Source organism: Rhea pennata, unplaced genomic scaffold (assembly GCF_028389875.1).
Source record: "Rhea pennata isolate bPtePen1 unplaced genomic scaffold, bPtePen1.pri scaffold_31, whole genome shotgun sequence".
NCBI lineage: Eukaryota > Metazoa > Chordata > Aves > Rheiformes > Rheidae > Rhea > Rhea pennata.
In genome coordinates, this window is record NW_026907678.1 from 4,090,772 (window position 1) to 4,098,868 (window position 8,097).

An 8,097-nucleotide genomic window follows, 5' to 3' on the forward strand; every position below is an offset into this window, starting at 1 on the left:
CCTGCCAAGGCACAGAGGCACAAGTGACCTCACAATGCTGCCTCCAGCTCTGCCCTCTCACCCCCTGGGCGACAAGGCACCAGCCACGGCACCAATGGCCACACCAAAAGGCACCTCCCAAGGACAAACAGCACCTTCCCACACTGACACATGACTGCGACGGCCTCACGCAGCACTCACCTCACAGCTGCCAAGAGCAGCCAGGCAACCAGCACTGTTCCAGCATGCACTGCTTCACAAGCCACCTCACAACCACCACCAGCAGCAGCAGCCAACAACCTACCACTCCCCGCCAAGGCACAGAGGCACAAGTGACCTCACAATGCTGCCTACAGCTCTGCCCTCTCACCCCCGGGGCCACAAGGCACCAGCCACAGCACCAATGGCCACACCAAAAGGCACCTCCCAAGCACAAACAGCACCTTCCCACACTGACACATGCCTGTCAGGGCCTCACGCAGCACTCACCTCATAGCTGCCAAGAGCAGCCAGGCAAACAGCACTGATCCAGCATGCACTGCTTCACAAGTCACCTCACAACCACCACCACCAGTAGCAGCCAACAACCTAGCAATGCCCGCCAAGGCACAGAGGCACAAGTGACCTCACAATGCTGCCTCCACCTAAGGCCTCTCACCCCCTGGGCCACAAGGCACCAGCCACAGCACCAATGGCCACACCAAAAGGCACCTCCCAAGCACAAACAGCACCTTCCCACACTCACACATGCCTGCCACGGCCTCACGCAGCACTCACCTCACAGCTGCCAAGAGCAGCCAGGCAACCAGCACTGGCCTAGCACGCACTGCTTCACAAGTCACCTCACAAACACCACCACCAGCAGCAGCCAACACCCTAGCACTGCCTGCCAAGGCACAGAGGCACAAGTGACCTCACAATGCTGCCTACAGCTGTACCCTGTCACACCCTGGGCCACAAGGCACCAGCCACAGCACCAATGGCCACACCAAAAGGCACCTCCCAAGGACAAACAGCACCTTCCCACACTGACACATGCCTGCGACGGCCTCACGCAGCACTCACCACACAGCTGCCAAGAGCAGCCAGGCAACCAGCACTGGACTAGCACGCACTGCTTCACAAGTCACCTCACAACCACCACCACCAGCAGCAGCCAACACCCTAGCACTGCCTGCCAAGGCACAGAGGCACAAATGACCTCACAATGCTGCCTACAGCTGTACCCTATCACACCCTGGGCCACAAGGCACCAGCCACAGCACCAATGGCCACACCAAAAGGCACCTCCCAAGCACAAACAGCACCTTCCCACACTCACACATGCCTGCCACGGCCTCACGCAGCACTCACCTCACAGCTGCCAAGAGCAGCCAGGCAACCAGCACTGGTCCAGCATGCACTGCTTCACAAGCCACCTCACAACCACCACCAGCAGCAGCCAACACCCTAGCACTGCCTGCCAAGGCACAGAGGCACAAGTGACCTCACAATGCTGCCTGCAGCTCTGGCCTCACACACCCTGGGCGACAAGGCACCAGCCACAGCACCAATGGCCACACCAAAAGGCACCTCCCAAGGACAAACAGCACCTTCCCACACTCACACATGCCTGCGACGGCCTCACGCAGCACTCACCTCATAGCTGCCAAGAGCAGCCAGGCAACCAGCACTGGTCCAGCATGCACTGCTTCACAAGTGACCTCACAACCACCACCACCAGCAGCAGCCAACACCCTAGCACTGCCTGCCAAGGCACAGAGGCACAAGTGACCTCACAATGCTGCCTCCAGCTCTGCCCTATCACACCCTGGGCGACAAGGCACCAGCCACAGCACCAATGCCCACACCAAAAGGCACCTCCCAAGGACAAACAGCACCTTCCCACACTGACACATGCCTGCGACGGCCTCACGCAGCACTCACCTCACAGCTGCCAAGAGCAGCCAGGCAACCAGCACTGGCCTAGCACGCACTGCTTCACAAGTGACCTCACAACCAGCTCCACCAGCAGCAGCCAACACCCTAGCACTGCCTGCCAAGGCACAGAGGCACAAGTGACCTCACAATGCTGCCTACAGCTGTACCCTGTCACACCCTGGGCCACAAGGCACCAGCCACAGCACCAATGGCCACACCAAAAGGCACCTCCCAAGGACAAACAGCACCTTCCCACACTGACACATGCCTGCGACGGCCTCACGCAGCACTCACCTCACAGCTGCCAAGAGCAGCCAGGCAACCAGCACTGGTCCAGCATGCACTGCTTCACAAGTCACCTCACAACCACCACCACCAGCAGCAGCCAACAACCTAGCACTGCCCGCCAAGGCACAGAGGCACAAGTGACCTCACAACGCTGCCTCCAGCTAAGGCCTCTCACCCCCTGGGCCACAAGGCACCAGCCACAGCACCAATGGCCACACCAAAAGGCACCTCCCAAGGACAAACAGCACCTTCCCACACTGACACATGCCTGCGACGGCCTCACGCAGCACTCACCTCACAGCTGCCAAGAGCAGCCAGGCAACCAGCACTGGCCTAGCACGCACTGCTTCACAAGTGACCTCACAACCAGCTCCACCAGCAGCAGCCAACACCCTAGCACTGCCTGCCAAGGCACAGAGGCACAAGTGACCTCACAATGCTGCCTACAGCTGTACCCTATCACACCCTGGGCCACAAGGCACCAGCCACAGCACCAATGGCCACACCAAAAGGCACCTCCCAAGGACAAACAGCACCTTCCCACACTCACACATGCCTGCGACGGCCTCACGCAGCACTCACCTCACAGCTGCCAAGAGCAGCCAGGCAACCAGCACTGGCCTAGCACGCACTGCTTCACAAGTGACCTCACAACCACCACCACCAGCAGCAGCCAACACCCTAGCACTGCCTGCCAAGGCACAGAGGCACAAATGACCTCACAATGCTGCCTCCAGCTCTGGCCTCGCACACCCTGGGCCACAAGGCACCAGCCACAGCACCAATGGCCACACCAAAAGGCACCTCCCAAGGACAAACAGCACCTTCCCACACTCACACATGCCTGCCACGGCCTCACGCAGCACTCACCTCATAGCTGCCAAGAGCAGCCAGGCAACCAGCACTGATCCAGCATGCACTGCTTCACAAGTGACCTCACAACCACCACCACCAGCAGCAGCCAACACCCTAGCACTGCCTGCCAAGGCACAGAGGCACAAGTGACCTCACAATGCTGCCTCCAGCTCTGCCCTCTCACCCCCTGGGCGACAAGGCACCACCCACAGCACCAATGGCCACACCAAAAGGCACCTCCCAAGGACAAACAGCACCTTCCCACACTGACACATGACTGCGACGGCCTCACGCAGCACTCACCTCACAGCTGCCAAGAGCAGCCAGGCAGCCAGCACTGTTCCAGCATGCACTGCTTCACAAGTCACCTCACAACCACCACCACCAGCAGCAGCCAACACCCTAGCACTGCCCGCCAAGGCACAGAGGCACAAGTGACCTCACAACGCTGCCTCCAGCTAAGGCCTCTCACCCCCTGGGCCACAAGGCACCAGCCACAGCACCAATGGCCACACCAAAAGGCACCTCCCAAGGACAAACAGCACCTTCCCACACTGACACATGCCTGTGACAGCTCACGCAACACTCACCGAACAGCTGCCTAGAGCAGCCATGCAACCAGCACTGGCCTAGCACGCACTGCTTCCCAAGTGACCTCACAACCACCACCACCAGCAGCAGCCAACACCCTAGCACTGCCTGCCAAGGCACAGAGGCACAAGTGACCTCACAATGCTGCCTACAGCTCTGCCCTCTCACACCCTGGGCCACAAGGCACCACCCACAGCACCAATGGCCACACCAAAACGCACCTCCCAAGGACAAACAGCACCTTCCCACACTCACACATGCCTGTGACAGCCTCACGCAGCACTCACCTCACAGCTGCCAAGAGCAGCCAGGCAACCAGCACTGGTCCAGCATGCACTGCTTCACAAGCCACCTCACAACCACCACCAGCAGCAGCCAACACCCTAGCACTGCCTGCCAAGGCACAGAGGCACAAGTGACCTCACAATGCTGCCTGCAGCTCTGGCCTCACACACCCTGGGCGACAAGGCACCAGCCACAGCACCAATGGCCACACCAAAAGGCACCTCCCAAGGACAAACAGCACCTTCCCACACTGACACATGCCTGCGACGGCCTCACGCAGCACTCACCTCACAGCTGCCAAGAGCAGCCAGGCAACCAGCACTGGTCCAGCACGCACTGCTTCACAAGTGACCTTACAACCACCACCACCAGCAGCAGCCAACACCCTAGCACTGCCTGCCAAGGCACAGAGGCACAAGTGACCTCACAATGCTGCCTCCAGCTCTGCCCTATCACACCCTGGGCGACAAGGCACCAGCCACAGCACCAATGCCCACACCAAAAGGCACCTCCCAAGGACAAACAGCACCTTCCCACACTGACACATGCCTGCGACGGCCTCACGCAGCACTCACCTCACAGCTGCCAAGAGCAGCCAGGCAACCAGCACTGGTCCAGCATGCACTGCTTCACAAGTCACCTCACAACCACCACCACCAGCAGCAGCCAACAACCTAGCACTGCCCGCCAAGGCACAGAGGCACAAGTGACCTCACAACGCTGCCTCCAGCTAAGGCCTCTCACCCCCTGGGCCACAAGGCACCAGCCACAGCACCAATGGCCACACCAAAAGGCACCTCCCAAGGACAAACAGCACCTTCCCACACTGACACATGCCTGCGACGGCCTCACGCAGCACTCACCTCACAGCTGCCAAGAGCAGCCAGGCAACCAGCACTGGCCTAGCACGCACTGCTTCACAAGTGACCTCACAACCAGCTCCACCAGCAGCAGCCAACACCCTAGCACTGCCTGCCAAGGCACAGAGGCACAAGTGACCTCACAATGCTGCCTACAGCTGTACCCTATCACACCCTGGGCCACAAGGCACCAGCCACAGCACCAATGGCCACACCAAAAGGCACCTCCCAAGGACAAACAGCACCTTCCCACACTGACACATGCCTGCGACGGCCTCACGCAGCACTCACCTCACAGCTGCCAAGAGCAGCCAGGCAACCAGCACTGGCCTAGCACGCACTGCTTCACAAGTGACCTCACAACCACCACCACCAGCAGCAGCCAACACCCTAGCACTGCCTGCCAAGGCACAGAGGCACAAATGACCTCACAATGCTGCCTCCAGCTCTGGCCTCGCACACCCTGGGCCACAAGGCACCAGCCACAGCACCAATGGCCACACCAAAAGGCACCTCCCAAGGACAAACAGCACCTTCCCACACTCACACATGCCTGCCACGGCCTCACGCAGCACTCACCTCATAGCTGCCAAGAGCAGCCAGGCAACCAGCACTGATCCAGCATGCACTGCTTCACAAGTGACCTCACAACCACCACCACCAGCAGCAGCCAACACCCTAGCACTGCCTGCCAAGGCACAGAGGCACAAGTGACCTCACAATGCTGCCTCCAGCTCTGCCCTCTCACCCCCTGGGCGACAAGGCACCACCCACAGCACCAATGGCCACACCAAAAGGCACCTCCCAAGGACAAACAGCACCTTCCCACACTGACACATGACTGCGACGGCCTCACGCAGCACTCACCTCACAGCTGCCAAGAGCAGCCAGGCAGCCAGCACTGTTCCAGCATGCACTGCTTCACAAGTCACCTCACAACCACCACCACCAGCAGCAGCCAACACCCTAGCACTGCCCGCCAAGGCACAGAGGCACAAGTGACCTCACAATGCTTCCTCCAGCTCTGGCCTCTCACCCCCTGGGCGATAAGGCACCAGCCACAGCACCAATGGCCACACCAAAAGGCACCTCCCAAGGACAAACAGCACCTTCCCACACTGACACATGCCTGCGACGGCCTCACGCAGCACTCACCTCATAGCTGCCAAGAGCAGCCAGGCAACCAGCACTGGTCCAGCACGCACTGCTTCACAAGTGACCTTACAACCACCACCACCAGCAGCAGCCAACACCCTAGCACTGCCTGCCAAGGCACAGAGGCACAAGTGACCTCACAATGCTGCCTCCAGCTCTGCCCTATCACACCCTGGGCGACAAGGCACCAGCCACAGCACCAATGCCCACACCAAAAGGCACCTCCCAAGGACAAACAGCACCTTCCCACACTGACACATGCCTGCGACGGCCTCACGCAGCACTCACCTCACAGCTGCCAAGAGCAGCCAGGCAACCAGCACTGGTCCAGCATGCACTGCTTCCCAAGTGACCTCACAACCACCACCACCAGCAGCAGCCAACAACCTAGCACTGCCCGCCAAGGCACAGAGGCACAAGTGACCTCACAACGCTGCCTCCAGCTAAGGCCTCTCACCCCCTGGGCCACAAGGCACCAGCCACAGCACCAATGGCCACACCAAAAGGCACCTCCCAAGGACAAACAGCACCTTCCCACACTGACACATGCCTGCGACGGCCTCACGCAGCACTCACCTCACAGCTGCCAAGAGCAGCCAGGCAACCAGCACTGGCCTAGCACGCACTGCTTCACAAGTGACCTCACAACCAGCTCCACCAGCAGCAGCCAACACCCTAGCACTGCCTGCCAAGGCACAGAGGCACAAGTGACCTCACAATGCTGCCTACAGCTGTACCCTATCACACCCTGGGCCACAAGGCACCAGCCACAGCACCAATGGCCACACCAAAAGGCACCTCCCAAGGACAAACAGCACCTTCCCACACTGACACATGCCTGCGACGGCCTCACGCAGCACTCACCTCACAGCTGCCAAGAGCAGCCAGGCAACCAGCACTGGCCTAGCACGCACTGCTTCACAAGTGACCTCACAACCACCACCACCAGCAGCAGCCAACACCCTAGCACTGCCTGCCAAGGCACAGAGGCACAAATGACCTCACAATGCTGCCTCCAGCTCTGGCCTCGCACACCCTGGGCCACAAGGCACCAGCCACAGCACCAATGGCCACACCAAAAGGCACCTCCCAAGGACAAACAGCACCTTCCCACACTCACACATGCCTGCCACGGCCTCACGCAGCACTCACCTCATAGCTGCCAAGAGCAGCCAGGCAACCAGCACTGATCCAGCATGCACTGCTTCCCAAGTGACCTCACAACCACCACCACCAGCAGCAGCCAACACCCTAGCACTGCCTGCCAAGGCACAGAGGCACAAGTGACCTCACAATGCTGCCTCCAGCTCTGCCCTCTCACCCCCTGGGCGACAAGGCACCACCCACAGCACCAATGGCCACACCAAAAGGCACCTCCCAAGGACAAACAGCACCTTCCCACACTGACACATGACTGCGACGGCCTCACGCAGCACTCACCTCACAGCTGCCAAGAGCAGCCAGGCAGCCAGCACTGTTCCAGCATGCACTGCTTCACAAGTCACCTCACAACCACCACCACCAGCAGCAGCCAACACCCTAGCACTGCCCGCCAAGGCACAGAGGCACAAGTGACCTCACAATGCTGCCTGCAGCTCTGGCCTCACACACCCTGGGCGACAAGGCACCAGCCACAGCACCAATGGCCACACCAAAAGGCACCTCCCAAGGACAAACAGCACCTTCCCACACTGACACATGCCTGTGACGGCCTCACGCAGCACTCACCTCATAGCTGCCAAGAGCAGCCAGGCAACCAGCACTGGTCCAGCACGCACTGCTTCACAAGTTACCTTACAACCACCACCACCAGCAGCAGCCAACACCCTAGCACTGCCTGCCAAGGCACAGAGGCACAAGTGACCTCACAATGCTGCCTCCAGCTCTGCCCTATCACACCCTGGGCGACAAGGCACCAGCCACAGCACCAATGCCCACACCAAAAGGCACCTCCCAAGGACAAACAGCACCTTCCCACACTGACACATGCCTGCGACGGCCTCACGCAGCACTCACCTCACAGCTGCCAAGAGCAGCCAGGCAACCAGCACTGGTCCAGCATGCACTGCTTCACAAGTCACCTCACAACCACCACCACCAGCAGCAGCCAACAACCTAGCACTGCCCGCCAAGGCACAGAGGCACAAGTGACCTCACAACGCTG